We start from the raw sequence: 24094 nt of genomic DNA, 5'->3' as shown, positions 1-24094 counted from the left end.
TACCCCCTTCCTCCTCACTCCGTAAAAATGAAACATTTTTAACTTAGATCCAGTACAACTCCAAACAAAGCATTTCATACAGTTTTCAATCCATATGAAATCACATTTTTCATTACAAACTCTTTTGTCAAACAATCAGAAGGCTCCCAAGGAAATTTCAATTGAATTTCATTCTTTTCTCTGTGTGTTTCAGTCACATTTTGGTGGTGGTGGTGGGGAAATGTCTCCCTGTTCTTCATTCTATCGGTGGGTAAAATCAAGGACAAAAAAAAAGTTTGGAAAATACTATTTCTGTTTAAAAGACAATGCCACTTCTGGTTTTAAGTTAAAGAAAAACATTTATTTCAACATTTAAATATACCTAGGTCCACAAAGACTGCTTTTGCTCCCCAGATTAGAAATGGCACGTGACTGGGTGCTTTTTCCCTCTCTCCATCTCTTGTCTACCTGCCACTCCTCCAAACACAGGCCAACAAAGTGGATCCGGTCCCATCAGCCTCACCATGCACGCAAGAATACAGAAATACGAGACAGTCTTTTAGCTCATTGGGACCATTTGGGAGAAAAAGGATATGAAGGGTGTAGAAATGCAGAGTTAATGTGAAATAATCAAGTAGTGTGGAAATTACGAACGTAGAAACAAGTGTTTGTAGCAGAACTCCCCCATAGGGTCAGAAAAACTGCATTTCTCTGATGGCCTCTGACCCCCACGCTCCACCAGCTCACATTGGGACCTGAAGAATCTCTCGTGGTCTTTGGTACATAGGTTCGTTGTCAACATTTTGCTTTTCTTTGAGGAGAAAGAAGAAAATGAGGTGCTTACGACCTTCTCTGTAACAGTCCAGTGTTTGGGACCTGGTGAGCTGCAAACCAGCAAGAAAAGGAGTGTGTCCCTCGGATCCATTGTATTTAGGACTTTCTTACATTTCTTTCTTATATTTAGGAATCTTTGTAGCAAGGCACTTCCTGACATCACCCTGTCCCTGCAGCAGTGCTGTCCCTGGCATGAGGCACTCCTGTCCAGGGGTAAGTGGGACGGGGCAGGGGCTGCAGACCCTGGAGGTGGGGCTCACATCCCTTTGCAGCAGCAGGAGTTTGTGTTTCTTCTTGGCTGCTTTCTGTCTTGTCCATCTTCCCTCCACCTCTTTTCTCCAACAGGTGAGGATGGTCCTCACCAGCTGCATCCCACTGGAGGAAGAGAAACGGTGGAGATTCAGCCCTATGCTGCAAACCCACGAGAGACAGCCCAGGGCACAGGGGAGCAGGAGACAGGGCCCAGTCTCCAGCTGCCACCCCAGGATTCATCTCACCTAACATGAGATCCCTAAAAATTGGTCTCCTGGTGGATTCTTTGTCTTCTGTAGGCACTTGCCCTGCTTTGGAGGGAGATTATTTGCCAAGAGTGGGATTCAACACACCTACCTCTAGATGTCTACATGCAGGCATCTACAGTGAGCTAAGGGCTCACATAAGTTGCCCACCCATCTGTGTCCAGCTCCGTTTGAGATGCTAAAGAGTGTCCTTCCTGGGACAGGGGTGTCTCATAGGCCAGGTCTCATTGGAGGGATCCTGAATGAATAACTCAGATGATATGCCTAACGTTTGGGCAGCTAACACGGAGACAGTCCCACGCTCATCCCACAGTGTGAGACCTGAAAGGTCTGTAGCACTTGCAGCAGCACAGCCAGAGAAGAGCATTTCACTGCAATCTGCCATAGCAATGCTGGTCCCTCCAAAAGGCAGGAGGAGCTGTGTGCTCCCATGGGTCTCTTGGATAATGTATATGTTTTCTTCTTGTGCTTCGCTAGCGTGATATGCAAGAGGAAGGGCTGGCTCAAGCTAGAATGCAATCTTGGCTCTCGGTGCTCCTGCTCCCTGTATAAAGGTTATACAAATAAAGACCTGGGGAATATTGCCCTTCTGCAAACACTGCTAATTGCCAGCATCTATCAGCTGGAGATAGCTGACATGCTCTGCCAGGAGAGATTGCTTCAGCAGCACAAAACAAACCACTCCTGCTCTTGTTAAAGCATGCAGTTTTCTTGTCAAGTGTTTTGTCATTGCTGCAGTCTCACAGGCAGCGCTGCCTCTGTTTGCCCAGCCTTACTGCCTCCACGTCAAGAAAAGTCCCAACAGAGGGATGTGGGGTAGGATGTCTATGGGAGAGCTCCTAAATCCAAGGAAAAGCAAGTGACAACCTTCGCTGTACACCTTCTCTTACAGTCCTGGGGTGGAGGAAGAGAGCCCAGTCCTTGGTTAGGTCTGGAGGTCCGAGCCCTGCTTTGCCAGTGTGACCTCGTGCGATGTTTTAAGGTCAAATCCACAGAAATGCCCCAGTTCCCATTGCCTTCGGGACCCTTTGTGTATTACGGCCTCATTTCCTCCAGCTCTCCTCCAGGGTTTTCCTTCCAGTTTCACACCAGAAGAGCGACGTTTCCCTGTTTCCCCTTATTATAATGCTAACAGGCTGGCGGTGAAAGCAGGGGGCTTTGCCAGTGAGGGGAGGACGGCCAGCACTGCCCCTGCACGCCAGCGCCGGGGAGGGCAGAGCAGAGGGGGCTGGTTTCAGTGTGTCAGCACAGCTATCCGGAGGTGACTGCTGCTTCTGCCAACAGCAGCACAGGCTGATGCTCAAGGAAAACCACTCTCCCCCCAAAAACAGGCGATGCAATGTCCCAGAGGGTCTGGGGAAGGAAGGGGTGAGGGGGTCTCTCCTGTCCTTGCGTTCTCCAAGTGCCAGTTTGAGGTCCATGCATTCACCAGGAAGTCGTTCAAATAATGGAAAATAATTGGAGTCCCGGACTGTGGACAAAAAGTCCTTGAAATAATGGGAGCCCTGGAGTGTGGACAGCGGCTGGGGCACCCTGGGACGGGGACAACTCAGTCACAGAAGGCTTTTGATTATGAACAAAGTACTCAGGACCAAGCAGTTCCAGGTCCACAAGGGTCCAAAACTCCTCAGAGAAAAACCCAAGTGACAAACTGCCAGTGTTTGCAGCACACTGGCTCCCCAGCCCTGCGTGCACCGGCTCTGCATGCCAGCTGCTCCCAGGCTCTGGGGCTGCAGGACCCTGCCTTGAGTGGGAAAGCTTCCTGGAGGAGATAACTGTCTCCGGAATTAGGGCTTTTTTCTTTCTTTTTTTTTTCCCTTTAATCTCATGGAAAATATTCACAGCTCACCACCGCCCCAGAGCTGAGGCAACCTTGCCCGAGGGTGCGTCTCAAGCCGGTGGGGTGGCATGGGCTGCAAGGCTGCGAGGATGGCACTGCCAAGCCTCCTTCGGAAGCAGCCCTTGCTGGTTTTCCCTTTCAAGCTCTTTTGTTGAAAACCCTTAAAGAGCCGAGAAAAATGCCCTTTCTTGCAACAGGTTCTCTGGACAGCCTGGGAGAGCCAGGAGCTGAGCCCATGGGTGCCAACAGGCTGCTGGAGGGGGCCACCTCTGCCCATGGCAGGTCCATGGGCAAGGACCAGCCCTGAGCACGGGGCGGGCGCGGGGGATGTCTCAGCACCTACCCGAAGGATTCAGTCTTCCTCTTTTAACACCTCCTGCCCCAGGCTGAGAGGATATGCCCTTATCACCCTTGTACTTAGCAGCAGGACTTGCTAGGATAGGACCCACAGAAAGTGTCCCCTGTATTTAACACCTCCCCTGCCCAATTACAATAGGTGGGTTATACTGGTATCTCTGGAATGAGAAAGGCAACTCACACTACCCTGCTGTAAAATGATCTGGTGTTCAGGGTTTGTCTGTTCTGCTGCCTTTCTTCTTAATGCTAATACCTAACTTTTTTAGGCTCAATCAACATTTAAATGACAAACCTAGTAATGGCAACTGAAACTGGTGTGTTCTCTCCCTGCTTCAAGTCCCAGATTGCAAGACCTGCTGGGACAAGACTGCCAAACCTGTGCGACCAAGTACAACACTGCCGGATGTGCAGGCTCAGACTGAGCTCCTTAAACCATCCCAGCTCTGTCTGCAGACATTGTGCTTGAATTTAAACCACCCGCAGCCTTGCAGGTTAGAGGCCAAACAGACGCTGTCTGCACAACCAGGGTGGCACTTCCAAAGATCCAGGTGGCAAGGAAATGTATTCAGGCCTCTGAATTGTTTTATGAAGAGTGTACGATGATGTCGCGCCCCTTTACAAAATCAGTTAGTCAAATTAATGAATCTGCTATAACTTTGGGGAAGTTGCAGGCACTATTCAGACAGAGAAGCAATCAATACATGGATTGCATTAAGTTTCACATTGATTAGAAATAAAATAGGAGTTGTATTTGCATTTACAAGCAGTAAAGGCGCTGAGTAAAGCAAAACATGCCTCCACATGGATAAATGACAGCTTAGCCTAATGCCAGCACGAGAGGCAGTGAACTACATCCTTTTCTGTGTTGCATGGATATGGAATGCGCTCTCGCCAGTATTTCCTTTGGTTTCAGGGTAGTTAGTGAGGGTAGAGAAAAACCCAACAGTAATAAATGAGTTGTTGCAACCTGCCCTTTCTGCTCCAGCGATTTCCTGGTTTTGTAAACAGGAAGCGCGGTGCAACTTGGCGAGGACTAGATGTGATAATGCTGAAGAGCGATCAGACAGTCAACTATGAAACCACTATGGTGCCTGCCGAGGAAAACCTACAAGCTGTCAAGAAAGCTGCTGGACGTTTTGCGATACAATCTATCAGTTATCCAAGATGAATGCCTGTATTTACAGATGGATTTTTTTTTTTTTCCAGTTGTAATTCCATGCCATCTCAGCCTTACAATAAGCCACCTGGCTAGTGTGAATATACAGGTTAATTTCAAGGTAATATATTATTCTATATACTAAAAACAAGTTGTCTGGTTGTTTTTAGTGAAGTTGTCTAAGCCTGTTCCCATGGGCTCCCCACCTCCCAGGGAGAAGTTGCAATCTGCTCTGTTTCATCATCGCTTTTGTGGCGTTTCCTACCGAGATGAGTGGCACCGAGACAATTTCCAGACGTGCTTATTTGTTCTCCTTGACCTGAATGACTGCTGTTTTCTAAGCCATTTGCAGTGTCAATCCTGGGATTTGACACTTAGACTTCTCCAGTTGGGAATTAAAATGTTGTATCTTTCCTGCAGGCTCCTTATTAATTTTCTGGAGGCAGTTACAATGGAGCTATTCCAAGGATTTGTTCACTACCAACACTTAATTCTGCAAATCAGGCCAGTTTCACCCATTTCACATAACTTGATAATCCAGTTTACAAGCTAAAAACCTTTTCCGAGGCCTCCGACCCTGATTCTGTACAAAGTGTTTAACAAGAATGACTACTTCTAGGTTTGCCTTTTTCCCCATAGCTAAGGAACATTTAACACACTCTGTTCCGAACTGTGCCTACAACCTGCACAGGCAGACTGAGAACAGCTTACAGCTCCAAATACTTCCTCCCTTGGAATTCTTTCAGTTGTTTGTTTGTCGGTTCCCCTCCTAAAGTAAACAGTTCCATGAAAATTTAAGCAATCTTAAATGTGTTGTTTGCAGTGACCTAATGTCTTACAAACAGATGAACCCAGAGCTCATTGGGCAACAATTTCCTATTGTTCATATACAATCTCAGCTTAAAAATGGGATGTGTGCCCCTAAAGCCACCTTCTATTGTGGTTGAGCAATGTGTTGTCAGCCCCCTTCTTTAAGCAGCTATCGTCTGTAAGCTCAAGAATAAGCTCAGATGACCTGAGCTGTTCAGGTCACCAGCTTTTCTGCATTACCAGGAGAAGGAGTAGTCCTACAGCCTAAATAAGGCACCACAAAATGGTCTGAAAGTGAGTCTGGAGCAGTTCTGAAACCTTGGCCCAGCTGGAGGGCTGTTGGGCCATCCTTGCTCTCTAAGGAAGCTTGCACCTACATGTGCCTGGTCATATTGCATGCCATCTGAGGCCTCTAAAATGGCAGGTAAAAGCCCTTTGCACAGCAGATAAGGCACTCCTCTTTTATCACTACTGCTCCATTGATGACTCTTCAGGGCTGTATCCCGTGGAAGATCTAGTCTTTGCAGAGGAGGCTTTTGGGTGGAGCAGAGTAGGATGGAGAGCCTGAAGGAACAGTGTCATGAATTAGAAGATTTTGTTGACTTAGTCATTAAAAAACATTTACGCTGGGCAAAACCATGTTCTGAAAAGAACCTCAGGACAGCAGTGGTCTTCCCACTATCTTCATCTCTCATTTTCATTGCCCCAGTTTACCAAGGCCATGGTGGAGGAGCAGAGAAAGGTGGGGAAACCTCCTGTTGTTGCCAGCATGAAAATTCATGCCAGTACTTTTTGTCACCGCTTCCTGCCTAATCCCCATGTTTCTCCTCCTCTCTGTTCTTGAGGAGGCAATCTTGTATTTGCAAATGCCAAAGAAGCTCAACCTTAAAGGAAAAGAGAAATAAGCACATATCTTCATGCTGGCTGCATCGGCCTCTGAAGGCAAACCGCATCACTTGGCACAGCATGGCTGGCCTGCGGCAGGAGGTGAGCTGAAAGCAAATGTCTTGGTGCTGCAGCACGTCGGCACATTGAGCTGGGAGGTGTTTGGCTTTGGGTCAGGAGACGAGCTTTCCCGGCACTGTTTGAACAAACACACCTACTCAACGCCAGGTGTGCTCCCTCATAAACACTTCCGCTGGATGCACCCCGACAGTCGCTGACTTGATTGACAGCCCTGCTACAGCCGGCAGCACCCAGCAGGGTTTAACGGAGCCGATAAGGATCTCCGGGCGTTTCACCAAAGCTAAGGAAAAAGCCCAAGTGAGTCAGCAGAAAGGTACGGTTCCACATAGGGCCTCTGGACATGATTTGTTGGACTCTCACCCCCTGAATGAGTAGGAGTGTTTTCTTATTGTCTCTAATGAGTTTTGGATCAAGGTTTTATCACAAGAAAAAGAAAATAAATAATGTCAATTATATAACTCTCTCCTCCCCCTAGCTTCATTTTTTAACATGATTTAAGAGCGCCCAAGGGAAAACATTTAATCCAAAACCTATTTTGGATTTGTATTTTAGGAACATACAGGAAAGTTATGAGATGCGGCATGTTTTGAGCTTCTAGCAATTCAAAGGCAGATTTTCAAAGGCGGAGTGAAGCTGGGCACATGAATTCCTTTAGCCAGTGCAAGAGGAATACTTGCGTATCCTGTGCAGCTCTGTGTGGAGTCAACAATATGTCAGAGAAAGTAAAGCCATTATCCCATAATATGCATGAGAATACACTTACAGCACAGATCTATTAATGACGATTACTTAATTCTCTGGAAATTAACTCAGAGAAATTTCAACACAGGAGTATCAAGGATGGGAATACTGAAAATCATCATGCTTCCCAAGAAGCTGTCCCATACTTGCAATTTCAGTCCACCCAAAACGATTGTGATAAATGAATTTCAAATATAGCCATCTGGTATAACTGTATGGCCTAAACAAATGACTTGGTGTGCTCCCAAAACAGCAAGGTCAGCAGCCTGTTGGGTGCTGCAAAGTTTTACAATGTAAAGAAAATTGAAAACAAAAGCAAGCCGGAGATCAAAGATGACCCTGAGGTTGATGGACTCTAGTATCCATACGAAACACGGCTCCAAAGGACCTGGAGGGGTCATCTGGTCCATCTGCCTTCTCCAGGGCAGGGTCTGTCTCCCCTGCACCATCCCACAAGGACCGCAGAGAAGAAACCCCTTGAAACCCTTTGCAAGCATTCAGTCACAAAGAGCTCTTTTTTCCTCTGGTAAGATTGCTTTAATGGAATACAACACTCCAGACCCCAAAGGATTCCTGGCTGCATGTGCAAAAATGAAGCTTTGTGAGGGGAGGAGGCTGTTACACTCCCATTACTCATCTAGCCCATCTGCGTCAGGAGGACATTTGGGTTTGCATCCAGCAACACAGGAGACAGAGAGGAACACCACCATTGACCCCAGGTCAGGGTGGAAAGATCAAATGAGGTAAGCAAAAGATGAGATGACAAAGACTAAAAGACACTGAGGTGTTGCTAGTGGAATGGTGGAATTCTTTAGGAATTCAGTGACACAGCGACATCAGTTGAAATGAGGAGACGCAAAATTTTTGATGGGCCAAATTTAAAGCCCAGTGCTGTGGATGAAGAATTCTGCTGTTGATCTCAGCTGCGTTTGGGTGAAGCCCTCCGCAAAGTGTCCTGAGCTTAGGTTAGTAGGGGAAGTCCAGCTGCACAAGACTTGAGATCAGTATGCCAAAAACTGTTAGTTACAGCGTGCCACATCTTTCCCATCCTGAACTTCGGTGGTTCTGGTCTCACTAACATGCTGTGGCCTGCATGCTAGAAAACATTTGTATATTAGCATAACTTTAGCAACACACTTCATATGACAACCCTTGGCAGGAGCAGAGCAAATGAAAGCCTCACTGAAACCAGGGACAAAGATCCCATTGACTTCCCCGTCATCTGCCTGAGACCACAGTCCATCCCCAGCTGTGGGATCCCACAGCACCTCCTGGACTAATGCAGATAATCCCCCCTTATCATTTTTATTTTTTCTGGTTTTTTTCTTCCACACTGACACATGCTATATTGACAAAGGAAAAGAGCTAAGGAGTGTATATTTTTAAATGCCCTATAGGGACAGGCTGTATTTTTATGTGGAGTTTATGTGGTTTGGATCAAAAATCAATGAGGCAAGTGGTTTTGAAATCAGAAAAATTACTATGTTGCCTTAAAAAGCGTATCTTTCCCTTCTTTAAAAATGTGCTTGTTTCTCTTTATTGTTTTCCACTTTTTCTGTTTTGAGGGTATAAGAAGAATTGACTTGAGATTTCTAGCCAATACAAAGTTGCTTTGTCCCATAAGGAGAATATTTATCTTGGTTTTTTCCTTGGTCTATATTGGCCTACTGGGTCAATATGGATGAGCACTGACCTCAGCCTCAAGTCAGTACAGGTTTATACTGGCAACTCACTATAATATGCTTTGAATTAAGTTACTGAAGCACTTTTTTTTTTTCTTCCCTGCAGTGCAAATCCGTGGGGCGGTGTGGGTAAACCAGAACAATGGAGTTAGAGCCTGAAACTGCTTCAAAAACAAATGAAAATACTTCATGTCAGAAACAACCTTGAATTGCTTCACTACCTGTTGGCTCTTTTGCAGGCAGCTGGGCTTACCCATTAATGGCCTTAGAAGTAAGTAAGGGACATGAGACACTACTTTTGAGAGGGTGCAATCATAATTCAGCCCAGTAAAGAAAGATATTCCCTATTTCTTGGCATCAGTTATCGGCATAACGCAGAGTGGCAGAGTAGGGACAGTATCAGGTCCAAGGTTGCCCCTTTCCTCTGCAGAGAGGTGGGGCAGAGGTGCAGGTAGGGACCTGACTGCTCTGTGGTTGGTATTTTTGCATCAATGCTGGGGGAACACAGCCCGTCCCAGGGGAAAGACAGCAGGTTACGCTGAATGAGGCAGCTGCGGTTTGAACAAAAGGCCTTACATTTTCTGGCTGGTGGGAAGAGCATTGGTGTGAAGTGGATGTACAGTGACTCCAAAGGCTAGGATACAGCTGCCCACAGAGGCACAGCTCTAGGCTTGCTGACCCATGTAGACCTCCTAGTCCTGTGGTCCAGAGTCACCATCACTATAATACAATCCATGATCTGTGTTTCACTGATCTTACAGTACAGTCTGGATCAGAAGGAGCTCTCAGGTTACCGTCAGGTGCTCCATAGTAGTGAATCAAGCTCAAAAGCCCATGACAGTAGTTAAGTAGAATAAAAGTTGGGATTTTTTTTAATATCAGCTTTTTTGTTTTATGTCTTTGGGCACTTTTTGGTTAGTTTTTGAAGATTTTTCTCAGGCAGCCTAGGCATTTTTTCAATGAACATTGAGATTTTCATGTAATTGTTTGCCCCCCTTTGCTGAAGCTTTAAAGGAAACATTGAATGTTGCGTGATTCATAAGAAAGGCACCAGAACTGGGAAGACCAGAACTTCAGACACATGAATTGCCCTATCAAATATATGGCATTTATCAGCGAGATCAGGGCACAGCAAGCAGTGACAGACCATGACAAGCAGGAGCTGGGGGTGGAAACGGACTCACAACACAAAATCTGGGGAGAAGATAAATGATATGACACAAACACCCTGTTCCTGGTTGTAAACAGGCGGTAATCACTGCCATTAGCATCATAACAGTTTCCAGCCCCAGGAGGATGGGAGCGCTTGCTAGTCCAATTCATTTCTCCCCAAAACTTCAGCCTGCTCCTGCCAAACACCCCTAGCTATACACAGCCCCTGAAAAGATACAATCAGAACAGGCCCTTATTGTATCCTAGGGCTGAAAGGCCAACTCCTGTTCAAGAGATGAAAAGCAATTAATCTTGAATGACTGTTTATACAGTAACTCTCCCCCTTCCCACCTCCTGGCCCTGGTAAGTGGCTTTGTGATGGAGGGACAGGAGCACCTTTCACGCAGCCCTTCAGCCCCCGAGTCCCTCCTGGCAGCTCTTGGACCAGGAAAAAGAGTCATTTAGCATTAAATGTGCAAGGGCTGCATGACATTTGTCTTTCCGCTTGGTGGGAAGAGTGGGGGCACGATGATGAGGGTCTGGCGGCAGCTGCTGGTGCTGGCGAGGACCTCTGCCGCCGCCGCTGGCACGGCCAGCAAAGCATGCCTCTTCTTGCAGCGAAGGGCTCCTGGCTCCTTGTCAAGCCCCTGCCATTGCTGATGGCGATTCAGACACCAAAGCAATCGTTGAGACTGACAGTCAGTGCTCAGATCAGCCGGTTTCCCCTCTGTGCGCATGTGCGTGTACATTTACATTTTAGCATTAGCTGTACTTGTTCTCACTTGGGACCAAAAACTGCCTATAGACACACATGCACACACAGATACTGAGTGAAGGATCGTGCAGTCTCAGATGGGATAGAAGAATAAACTTCTCTCCAAAAGCACCAAAGGGTCTTCTGGGATCCTCATCATCACGCACTATCTTCTACATTGTGCATGCTGCTGCTTACACCCTGTTTTGGCTGGGGGAATCACCATCAGCCCAGACCTACGCCGCTCTTTCATACTGCTCCAGGACCAAAGGTGAAATTCCCTTTCCCTGTATCTCTCCAGATCCACGTTACCTTTGCTCGGGGTCTCAGGCGTTTGGGGACATAAGTCCAGGATGGATCCAGGTCCATCCTAACGTGTGACACCAGTCTGGCCTCTTGGTATCCAGCAATAGCCTTTCATATAGCAAAAAAAGAAACCATGTCAAAAGTATACTTTTTAAGTCTTTGACCTTCATCAGCCGGTTTCTAAGGCTTGGGCCAAGGAGGAAAAGAGGGCTGGAACTGGCTTCTACGTATCTCACACCTGGGAGCAAGAAACCCAGTTAGAGCTAGGGATTTCACAGCTCAGATTTTCCGCAAATATTTCTCTTTTTCTGAATTCTCTGCATTTTGTCCCAGAGGCCTACCCTGAGTCCCCAAATCCTTGTTCCCACAGTCCCTAGCTAACATTTCCACCAAGCCCCATGCTCACATGATGGGAGGGCACAACACAACGTTGTCAACAGGCCATCTCACTCCTTAGAACAGCCAGAGGTCGGGCAGGATATGTTATTTGGGGGCTACCACATCCACTTCCATGGAGCCAAGGCCTGGGAACTGCAAAGCACCAGTTTGGTGCCCAAAATTTCCCATGACTTCCACGTGCACTCAGTACACATCAGAATTTGGCCCTCAAATACTCAGAGGAAAGGAGGTCATTTCTATTGCTTTTATCAGCATTTAAGTAGTGCTATGAGTGCCCAGAAGAAAAATCCAGCACTGAATAGTCATGAGGACAGAGGACAGTAGAGCTAACCTTGCCAAAAGCTCTTTAACCCACTGATTGGACTGTATCTAAAATATTTTAAAGATTATAAATAATATATACCCTTGCTAGGTGAGTTCTCTTTCACCAATGAAAGGGACTCAAGTCAGCAGCATCCTTCTCCTTACAGATTCTGCAAATTCTTCACCCTTCAGCAATGATAAATCTTGATGGGCTTGTGGATTTTGTCACCTTTCTATCTGCTGATGAGAAATTTCTAGCGGCAGTCATTTTGCCACTGCCTGGATCGAAAGTGACTTGAGTGTGAACTGGGTAAAACTTGCTATTCCTGGAACATTATATCTCCAGCTATCACCTTCTCTCCATTTCTTCCCCCTGTATAAAGGAAAGCCAGGCACATGAAGGTGGGAAGTCCCAGGCAAGACTCCTCTGTGGCCTAGCTGTCCAAGAAATTGTATTTAGAAAGTAATCAACAGCCAGCCACTGATAGGAATTGGGCTGCCTCCAAACTCATTTATTTCCAATTAGTTCATCACACTGTATGGTAGTGTTCACTGGTGTCTAAAACCAGTTATTTTTCATGCCTTTAGACTGAGCCCTCTTAAACACCCCAAATGCACGTGCCGTCAGACCTGCATTGCCTCTCCCGCAGAGGCTGGGGACCCCGGACCTCTTGGGCTTTGTGCCTGGAGATGGCATTGGCCTTAACAAGGTTGTGATCTGTGATGACAGGATCTCATCAGTGTACAGCCTGGGAACACAAAGGGGAGGTTCTCCTCCCCTCGCTGCTGATTTCCATTTAAGAGTATTAAATACACATCAAAAAAGCATGTTCCCTCATGCACTACATGCTCCTCAGGCTATGCCTTTTCCAGCGTACACTCCCATTTACATTTTTCTTCTATTTATACTACCTTTTCAGCAAACCATTACAAATTCACAGAAACAAGAGATCCAGAAGGCTAGAAAGTCACGTATGTAAATCTGCTTTCAGGGTCAGATTGCTTCCTATGACATTTTCACCGTGGCTTTATTATCTCTGATTTCTAACTCCTGCAGCACTGCTCTAGGGTGTGCTTCAGCAGAGTCGCTTCCGTGCTGTGCTGATTAAACTTAGCTGAAGTCACCGGAATCCAAGTAGCCCCAAACCAGGAGGAATGGGGTAGATCTGGGGGTAATGGGTTCTGCTTACCTTAGCAGCTGTACATTTTAGGTGCCAAGTGAACCAGGCTTCCTAAAGCAAGTGTCTATGCATCTCCTACGGGAAGAGAGAGGAAAGTACTTTTGTCTACGATGTGAGGGTCTGCCCAGCTAAGAGAGGTAACTGTCTTCATTGACTATGCAGAGACATTTTCACCCAGTGTAGGAGGATTATTCTCCAACATGTCTTAGGCAGGTGGACTGGATTCCTCCACCAGTGTTTCAAATGAATGCAGAATTAATTACATGTGTGGATCCTTCCAGCCAACAAATGTTACCAGGAATCACAAATTCCCGTTTTATTTCTGTCCCCAAGATATCAACGGAAACCTTTCCATCAGCTTCAACAGATCTTGAGTGTTTTATATCCCCATAATGATCACAGTTATTTTTCTGAGATTTTGAACTAGAACATCACTTGCTGTCAGCTCTCCAAAATTTTACTACCACCTGCAAGCCCCTGCAAATCCCAGCCACAACTGTCTTTCACAACTTCCGTCTATGCATCAGTGAAACCTACAGCTTGTAAAGAGCAGATGCAGCTCAATAAAGGCGGCTGAGACATCTGAGCAGTGCCCAGGGGCTCTGCCATTTCCAAAATGCCTGGTTTCCCTTTCCAAGAGCTTGCCTCTTCTGCACGCTCCCTCTGCGTGGGACGGCTTCGGGGTGGACGGCTTCCAGCTCCTGCAGAAAACAAAGGGCAGGCACATCTGGCAGAGGAGCTGCAAGACATTCATAAATCATGACTGATCATGGCGTTGCTGTGACGTGCCGCAAGGATCCCTTTGAAGAGCTGTACCCAGCTATAATTTGATAAACCCGGCACCGCTTCTGCCACTCGCGGGCAGAGCGAGGGCTGTTTCGGCGCCCCGCAAGTGCTGCAGCTTGCACAGGGCTGAACGATTGCACTTTCCTCGTTTTCCCTCTCTTCGGATGAACTTCCCACAAGGCAGGAGAGGCGCCCTCCCCACCCACCACCACAAAAACATATGAGGTATCAAAAGAAATCAAGACGCCAGCCACACTAATAAACACTGGGGCCTTCTGGCGTCTCTGTAACCCTCCTAGACTGACGCTCATTTTTTCTGATGCTCAGGCAGCCTTCGGAGACAAGCCACACTCGCTCGCTGCTTGAAAATCAATGGCCTATTCTGCAAAATGCTGAAAGGAATGAAATATGTCAACAAGACATTCCCACCAGGACTTCTGAGCCAGGACTGTCTCTGGATAGTCCAAAGGGTTGAAGGCATGAGGTGGCCCATGTTTAGCACAGATCTTTTTAGACTTGATCTACACTGTAGGAAAAAAAAAGGTTGAATAAATTTGAAGCTTTGCTTTTGCACAAGTATTAAGCACCATCTGCCTGCCTTTTGTCGCCTGATGTCAAAGATTTCTCTTTAAACGGTGCTGACACGTCTCAGTCTTCTACCCCAACCACATCCTGTACAAGGCTGGTCAAAAATGGAGAGGAATTCCATGAAAAAATGCCCAATTTCCTGGGGTTTCCTGGAAGCAAATTAAAAATTCCAGTGATAAATATTATCAATATTTGGAAATCTGAAATATTTCAACCAGCCGTCACACCAACAGACTTTCCTCTGCCTGAAAATGAAACATTTTTCTTGTGCATACTGGTGAGAAGGGCAGGTAAATAAAGAGTTAATAAAATAAAGGCAAGTAAATAAAGGTCAGACAATAAAAGGTGGGTAAGTAAAAGTCATTCTCGTGATTCAGGCATTGAAATGGGCACCAACAGGTGTGGTTCAATGCCCAATTGTGCTAAAGATTTGCTGAGAAACTCAGGGACACCATCATCATTTACCAGGGACTCCATCCTTTGTAGCCTTTAGAAACACATTTTGTGCCCCCTTCCCTTAATGAAGTACTGTGTCAATAAAACTATTTATTGATTACAAGATGCTTAGGCCTTGCAAAAGGAAGACTCTTGTAAATATTTCCTAGGGCTGGATGCTGATGTTGACACAATCAAGACAGCTGTGAGAACAGAACAGGCACAAAAATCAACGGTTCTTCCATAGGAAACAACGTGTCTTCCCCCCCCCCCCCCCCCCCCCCCAGTTCAGCAAGGGCTGGGATGTTGCACTCTCCCACTGGCTTTATTTTTCAGTGGTGTACAAAACAGATCTGAAGTTCAAAGAGTCAGTTCTCCTCTTCACCTCCACCACGTCTCTGCTGATATAATCCTGCTGACTTCAGAGATGTTGCTCAGAATTGCATCCAGAGCAGAAGAACTGAAAATGGCCTGCTTTTTAGCTGAAACAAACAGCTGTGATTATTTCTCTTTACAGCTCTTGCCCTTCTCTGAGTAGTAACACAGTGCATGTCGTGGGGGGTGACTCCCAGACCTTCCCTTCACACATGAGCTTTCCACTCCATTTAGCTCCCTGACTTGTTTATATTTTTGTTCAGAGCCTGTTAAGCAAATATATATGGGTAAACAATATTTTACTCTGCGCAACAGTTGTATTTGGGTCGTTGGTGCCTTGTATCTTGCCCAAGACAAGAATGTTAAAAATACATATATATTAAGAATGGCTGCTCTGTTCTGAGATGAGAGAAGAGCGGCTGTGCCAGTACTCCAGCTTTCCAAGTTTTATAGACCATGTGGGCTGTGGTTGAGATCAAAGATATAGACATATTTTCCCCCAGAAAGCCAATAATGGGAGGTTTCCATAGTGATGGAAAAGATAATTCTACAAAAAAATTAAAAAGTGGAAATCCTCCAGGTTGCATCCAACCCTTCCACTCACTCGGCTGCTGCAAAAGAGAAGCCGGTACGGCTCTGCTGAGTGACACCAGAGGAACCGCTCAGCCATATGGTCTAATTATGGCTTTTTTGTGTACTTTCCGTGTATAAATGACTTTCAGCATTGCTGTCAGGAATAAGCAGCACACTACACTGTAGCGGTGCCAATTCTCATCATTTCATTATGTTTTGTCACAAGTGGCACTCTTCCTAAACATCAGCTCTTTGACTCAGCCAATTAAGTGAGGATCTCGGCTTTCACTAAAGACTGACATCTCTGGCCTTCAGTCTTGCAGATCAAAGCTTGCAAACATGACCTAAATGGACCTTTTTAAGGCTCAAAAAATGAACACAAGCAAAAAATTAAGTTTTTTTTCCAAGTGACATATTTTCTGCACCCGTCTCATTGCCATGGGAGACACGGCTCAGGGGCTCTGCATGCCCGGTGGGCAGTGCTGCTGCACACACACATGCGGTTACGGGAAAATGCCCCGTTCAAGCACCATGCAAGGCTGCAATCACACACACACACCACCCACACTGGTCCTGCAGTTTCAGTGTCCACATCGCCTGTCTTCTCAGCTGCTGAAAACAGCTCTTAACCACTGCCGAGGAAGGGTTTTCCATTGCAATGTTTTTAATTGAAACTGCTGATTCCAATCAACCAGATAATTTGGGAATGTTTTTTCAATGTGTTGCATTCACAAAGTTATTGAAAATCTGTGTTAGACACAAAAATACTTTATTTTGATGTTTTCAAAAGAGACCTTTATACAGTTTTTATTTTTAATGCTTTAGAACAGATGGGGTGATTTGTCCTTTGGAGCTGCCTATCTCTAGATGGACTGCAAAGAGAGCTTGTCTTTAAACAAATTAAGTTAAATGAAATGATTCTCACTCTGTAGCTACATTTAGATAATTCTAAAGATATTTTAATGCCTAAACCATAATCATAGAACCATTTAGGTTGGAAAATACCCTTAAGATCATCAAGTCCAACAGTAAACCTAGCACTGCCAAGTCCACCACTAAACCATGTCCCTAAGCGCCTCATCTACACGTCTTTTAAATACCTCCAGGGATGGGGACTCAACCACTTCCCTGGGCAGCCTGTTCCAATGCTTGACAACCCTTTCGGTGAAGAATTTTTTCCTCATGTCCAATCTAAACCTCCCCTGGTGCAACTCGAGGCCATTTCCTCTTGTCCTATCGCTTGTTACTTGGGAGAAGAGACCAACACCCACCTCGCTACAACCTCCTTTCAGGTAGTTGTAGATACTACATGCAAGCCAGAGCTAGTGCTTTGTCACAATCTCTTATAAAAACAAAATGAAAATGTCATTCAGGTCAATTGAATGAAATCTCAATATTTTGGCTTGCCTGCAGGACAGAAAAATCATTTCACCATGCAGCCTTTCTCTTTTTATGGCCATCAGCTGTGTGCTACCTTCCATGCAATAAAGAGCACCAGGTAAAATGGCTTTGATGTTAACAGATTATGAGCTTCATTTCTGATAACAGGCAAGCCTAACATCTGGTTGTCTTTTCCAGACACTTTTGACTCACAGGAAAATAGGTTGGAGAGGCCAGCAGTATTTTGAACAACTCAAGGCCTTTTTGGACTCTGCAATGCAGCTGTAGAACAGTTAGGTCAGAAGCAATGGGCTCAAATCTGAGCAGAAATGATGCAGTTGGAAAGCTTGCAGAGCACGTATCCCACACGAGATCTGCCAGCTTAAGATGGAATTTAAGATGGAATTTAAGATGGAATTTTCTGTGAGTCCTGAACTGAAGCAGTTAATCATGGATGGCCACAGGGCACCGGTCACATGCAGTACTGCAAGATGGATGGAGACCTACCTGTGCTCCCTTCAACACCACTGCAGACAGACAGCGTATCCTGAACAACCGGAGACATCACCCTTTGCAGGACTTGCCCACAATATAAACAAGGACAAAGATTTCTGTGCCTGGACGCACAGTGTGGACTCAGACATTTCACTCCAGAGGTTGCCGTGAATGTTACAGATGCAAAACAGCCTGCATTGAATTTCTCTGGAGCCAGAGGTTGCTCCCTGGCCTGGGTACCACTGACAGTAGAGATTAATCTTTTTTGAGAGGCTGACATCTGTCTTCATGCTGCATTAAAATATTCCCTCCCTTTCTACCACTCAGTAAATGGAGAAATCTTCTTTGACGGAAGAAATAGCATTTAGGATTGATTACACAGTGTCAGTTGGGTTTTTTGTTGGTTGTTGTTTTTTTTTAATTTGCAATTATGTAATTTTAAAAATCCAAAACAAAACATGATTTATGAACAATAAAAATCATGTTTTACTGAGGTTCATTTTTTTTAATATGAGAATTTATCTTTCCTCCAGCACAGGATTTTTAAAAATACCTGCGTGACTTAGTGAAGTACTTGCATTTCAACAGGATTATATTTCCCAATGAGAACACTCTGTCGGCATGTGTCCAGCCAGCTCTAATTACTTCTGTTTTATGTGACTAAGGAGGAATTCAAGCCTGTGCATCCTATCTGTGACGTCTGTCACTACCAAAGTTTAATCACATGTAGCTTTCTACTGTTTATTATTTATTCACAGCCTATGCTGAATAAATAGCAGTGAAAATATCTGCGGAAGAGGCGTGTTTTCTTTGGCATTCCTTGCTATGAGTGTTTTACTATTCAAAGCATCTGACACTGTGCTTGCGGTTTGTTCTGTTTCAAAGATATATTACCTGACCACGATTTCTTTTGCCGTGTATTATGTAGGTCATTGCTCCTGAAATGAAATGCCAGGCTACGAGCTATAACAGAAATCCTAACATAGCCAGTGGTGCTGTGAGATTCCTCTGCTTTCATTAGCATTTAAGTTAAAATTTTTAGGATCTGGGATGGGTGACATGTAGTTTCCTTTCCCCTTTACCTCCTTGTTAAATCACGCGCAGAAACAACCTTGCTTCCAGTTCCTCTGTGAAATGAAGTATTAATCGATGTTCCTCGGTTAACGATTTGCAAACTGTTTCTTAACTTTCAGTAAGGTCTGAGCTTGGTTTTAAAGCATAAAGAGGGGAAGTAGAACTCAGCCCGGTTTCTGCCCAGGGTTTGTCCTCTGACGCAGCCCAAGTCTCTGTACCTCAGTTTCCAAATCTCTAAAACCAAGATAAGTATTAGATCAAGATCAAAAGAAGGGAAAAACATTTAACAGAGCCTTCCCTGGCTCTTTCCAAAGCAGGAACTTCATCATTTCAGTGAGATGGCAACACTTGAAGCATGTCTAATACTTACTGATCTCCTAAGACTTGGTAAACTTCAGCCCATTGATGTCAATATGCTGCTCTATGAGCTGTGAAAGAGCTGCTGAGATGTACAGTCCCATTTCAAACCGCAAACAGATGATCATAAATAAAAGTTTCAGTCATACAAAAGGCAATTTAAGGATACTTCCTACTGTCTCAACTGCTGTGCAGTAAAGCAGTTTCTCAAACTGCAGGTCAAGACCCTAGGGAGGCTGGAAGAGGCTGGGAAAGTATAGCAAATGATTAGGAGAGTCATAACATGGTGGCTTATCTGCATTTTTAAGCATTTATTTGAGTCTTAGCTGTGTTAATCATAAAAAAAAAGAATAATTTTAGGAGGAAAAAATAAGAAAATAAATAGTAATGTCTCAGAACTCCTGCAGTTCAGAGAAGTGGGACAGCTGAATTCATCAGCTACTGGTCTCTGCAGCAACTGAGTTACAAGAGACAAGTCAGGAGGCGCTGGAAGCTTCTGAGCTGAGGAGTGGTATATGGACGGTCAACAATAAGTAGGTATTCACTTTCCCTCCTGATAAAAGAACAATTAAGCACTGCACAAAAATAGCAGGCTCGAACACAAGAAGATACTTCTTTGTTAAACCATGGGACTCCTCGACACCGGATGCTCTGGATGCTCAGACATTTGCCTGGGTTCAGAAAGCCACTGGGCAAATTCATGGAAAAGGAAGCAACACAGCTATTAAGAGACACCTTGTAGTTAAGCTGCAAATCACTGACAGGAAGGAAAATATTCTTGAGAAACAACATCATGTTTGCCATCTTCATATCCTCTTCCCCAGATCACTAAGACACAGGCTCCTAACCCGGGTGGATGCTCTCTTTGACCATCTCTTCCAGCAAATAACAACCTTTTTTCACCAGGAGCCACTCCGTACTTCCTCAGTGTGGGACTGAGAGTTTGCACCTACAGACAAGGATTACCCAGCTCATGTTCTTCATCCTGGGATTGTTATGCTCCTACTGGCAATTAGAGGAATTTAGCAGTTCTTGGGTAATGAAAAAACTTTCATACCTACGGAGAAAACAGCTGTTGCTGCTCTGGAGGCAATAAGCAAGATGATGCGAGCAGTAAACAGAGGAGCTGATGTTGCTAACAAGGGGAGTGCATCTGAGTGAAGTTTAGATATAATCTGAGCTGCATTCAGAAAGGCTGTATGAAGGCAGGTGTGTGCATGGGGAGAGGCTGGAGCAGGTCCTGCTTGCAAAAAACAAACAAACAAACAAACAAACAAACAAACAAACCAACAAACCAACCACCCTTCCTGTGATGGAGGTATGGTTTCATGGAGGAGTTATCACAGCACAGGGAAGTGGAGAGGCCTGTGCACAGGGTTGTGTTTTTATTTGGAGGCAAATCTACAGGAGCTGCTGATATTGTGATGTGCTTGGGTGGCTGCACACCCTCTCTGGGGTGAAACAGCTGGTGCAGCGGGTGCTGGACCAAGATTCAGCACAGTGGTATTTAATTCCTGATTTTAACATGGCTTTTTGGGTTGGTGTCACTGAGTTGCTTAATCTTTTGAGACCACAGTTTCCATATGAGAAAATGAATCTAACAGTGTGTTGTATGGTGTCCAGACTATTAAGGCTGCATGTTCCTCGTGATGAGTTTTGGCTGTCACTGTATCTCTGTGCAGTGCCCAGCACAGTGGGGGCTAAAATTTATCTGGCATAGCTAGGCACTGTTGCAATAATAAAGCAAATTTCCTACCGTAGATAGTTCCTCGTGGTTGTGGGTTGTTTGGGGTTTTTTTTCATTGCCCCCTTTCATTTTCATTGTGGGAGATGCATTTTGATTGATTTTTATATTAACACCCCTGTAAAACCTAGCATCCAAAGGAATGCTAGGCAAATTATACCTATTTCTTGTCTATGTTTTAAACATTTCTGTTCCCACTTGAAAACCTTTGCAAAACCTTCTCCTCCCACACAGGAAATAGGGTTTTTCAGCTCCTTAGAGGCTCAGACTTCTCAAGAGCTGTGCACCTGGCTAAGTTATAGTTTCCATATAGCACACGCATTTCCAGCATCTCCCCAGGGCCTTCTCCCTGTGGTCATCAGACATCTCGTAAGAAACATACATGTGCACGCTCTGAGCTGCCAAGAGACTGAGCACAAGGGGATAGAGTAATAGAAATTAAAGCTTTCTTTCAGGAGACCACAGTCTGATTTTGGGTTACTCTGAGCTAAATCAGAAGGTGCTCCTGTGAAATCATGCCCTATGAAATGAATGAACAAGTCGGACAAAAATTAAGGCCCCACAATGGTGTGGGCTAATGGGTTTAAGAAAAATGCGGTGGAGTTGTGTTAACGACCTCTTTGGGCCTCGTGGCTCTGTATGGGGATTCTCTGCAATTTCATCAATCACACTGATGATGGTACCATATCCCAAACCCTTCTGTAGACAGCAATTTCTGTCAATCAAGTGTTATGTTCATCCTACAGCCAACTCATTAATGGTTTCTTTTTGTTGTTTGGTTTGTTTTGTTTCAGGGGAAATTGCCTTGAGCTGATCTGATCCTAATCTCCTGTCGGTGCAACTTTCTTTGCTCCAGTAAGGCTGCTCCTAATGGATGTGGGGTAAGGGAACACAGAACCAGCTCCTACGTGGGTTGGGTGAAATTCCAGGTTCTTGGCAGCTGAGAGATTTATAATCAAGGGAGGCAAAAAGTTAGAAACCACGTGTTGGAACAAGAAGTAAACATCCTGGGTTGTATCTGATCACATAGATGTTGTAGGGGTCTGGTCCATGAGGGACTTGGAATCAGGGACAAAAAATGAGCCCTTAAGTCCACAAAGCACTGACATTCTCCACCTATTAAATTAAACAGGAAATTAGTGTTGAGGGGAACTTGCAGAATCATTAATAACTATTTTGTTTTGTGGGAAACCAAGTGGATATCCATCTCCCTTGCTGTGCGCTGTTCTCCTGTTTGCATGAAAACTTGCACGCTGTGGTCATGTCAAGAGCTCAGCACGTACATTCCCATCTAGTGCTGTCTAGTGCATGATGAGATGGTCTGGTAGGTGCTAGAGTAGAGTAAATATTTTGAGGAATAACTTAAAAATGGCAGCCTGTTCTCCCCACAAGGCTTTCTGTCTGAATTTGCAGAAGCACACTGGAGAGCAACTCCGTAAAGAAGATGCAGAGAGCTGCCACCTCTGTGTTTCTTTCACGACTCCCATGTCGAGAGCGGGGCCCTTCCACCCCTGCTCTTTAAGCAGCATCTTGGTCTGGGAGCAGTCCCCAGATTTCAATGGTGCTATTCATGCAGAGTAAGAGGGCAACATCTGGCCTTATGTTTTACAAGTTGGGGTTTTTTGCTTTGCCCAAGCTTGCAAACAGCCCAAATGCAGAGAAATCAGCCTCCTACAGCAACAATTCTGCAGTTTCAGTTAAAATGGCCACGTTATAAGTAACACTTGCTCATTCTCAAGCAGTCTCTGTAATGTTAATGATTCATGTAGTTATTTGGAGGAGAAAGGGGGATGAGTCTACTCTCTTTGGCCTGGGAGTAAACATAAATTGTTATTCCATGTGGTAAAGCCAGCCAGATTGGGCCCAAAGAGACTGGGAAACACAGGAGATATGGTTGTAGTTGTACCAGTGAATGGACGTGATGGGTGTCACAACATTATCCAAGGTATTTGCCTACCTATGTACAACTGTAAAACCATCCCCTAGGAAGAAAAATAATTCTTAATATTATTCTGCTTCTCTGGCCATAAAAATGTTATAAGATTTGTGAACCTGACCTGCAGAGCAGAGAAAACCAATAGCAAGAGTCCATAAATAATGACACGTCGTTATGAAGGCATTATTTCTCCAAGTATTTTAGAAGGGGTTATCATCGAAAGGGAGGTTCAGCTCTATCCCTTCCTTTAGTTACACAACTCCAGTGACTTAATGTCAGCTCTTAGCTCTGGGAAAGCGCCTGCTTTAAATGGGTCTGGCAGAGCTTTATTAATGCTTCATTCATGCTCATTTTCTTTGTGCAAACTGTCACTATTAGTCAGCAACTGCTGCAGACACGGGACATTCATCAGGTTCAAGTAGGCAGAAAAAAATGAGTTTGTTATCTCAAACCTGGCTCTTTGAAGCTCTGTGAAACGAGATTGTTGCCACCTCAGGGAGCTCAGAGCAGCCACATCAACATCCTAAAGCGCAGCAGAGCCTGCCAAAGCGCCGTGGCCAGCTGCTTGCTGAGGTCCTGCAACACGAGCGGTGCTCCTGGCCGCGGCAAGGTAACGTCATCTCCTCCAGGTCCGCCGCAGTGCACAGCCATTAGCGCTGCTGTCCACAGCTCCTAATCCCTTCCTGGCCCCAGCGGGTCACCTGCAGCCTCTGGGCCAGCGGGCCTGACCCTGCCTCAGCAAGGAACTGAAATGTCTCGCAGCAACAGCGACATTCCACTGGGCAGACTTTCCCTTGAGTCAAACTGACATCGAAAGATGGGAAACACACGACTGCAGAAGTTTACTGCATGCATTACCAGCCCACTCTGGTTCTGGTGTGTCTCTCCTTCTCCTGCTCAGTGAACATAGTCGGAGCTCTGCAAACAGCAACATAGGACTAGCCTCCATCACCAGGGAAAGGATTAAAAAAGCCCACCCTACTTTATTCCTAACCTTAGGTTTCCTTGCCCCGATGACTAGGCATACCAAGGCAATAGCATCCTAATAGCTAGTGCCTTCCAAATATAACTAAGGTTTGCCAGCTGGAGGAAAAACTAACATCTCTTTCCCTCTCAAGCCACGCAGCTGAGCAATTGGTTCAGCAGCTGTTTTAAAGCTCTGGTGGAAGCACAAAGGTCCAAGCAGCAAGGTGGTGTAAGGAACTGGCTTTAATGTGCAGATGCTCACCTCTGCCTGCATCTGTGGAGTATAGTCTGGGCTAGGGCAAAACATGTTAGCCAGGAGCAGAGGCAATGTCAGATGGTCACAGTACTAACTCCTTACAGCACTGCTCAGGAAAAAAGGCAATGTGGGATTGATTAGAGTATAAATC

The sequence above is a fragment of the Aptenodytes patagonicus genome, chromosome 4, assembly GCF_965638725.1.
Source record: "Aptenodytes patagonicus chromosome 4, bAptPat1.pri.cur, whole genome shotgun sequence".
NCBI lineage: Eukaryota > Metazoa > Chordata > Aves > Sphenisciformes > Spheniscidae > Aptenodytes > Aptenodytes patagonicus.
The sequence above is the reverse complement of the archived record's forward strand: the minus strand, read 5'-3'. Positions refer to the sequence as shown.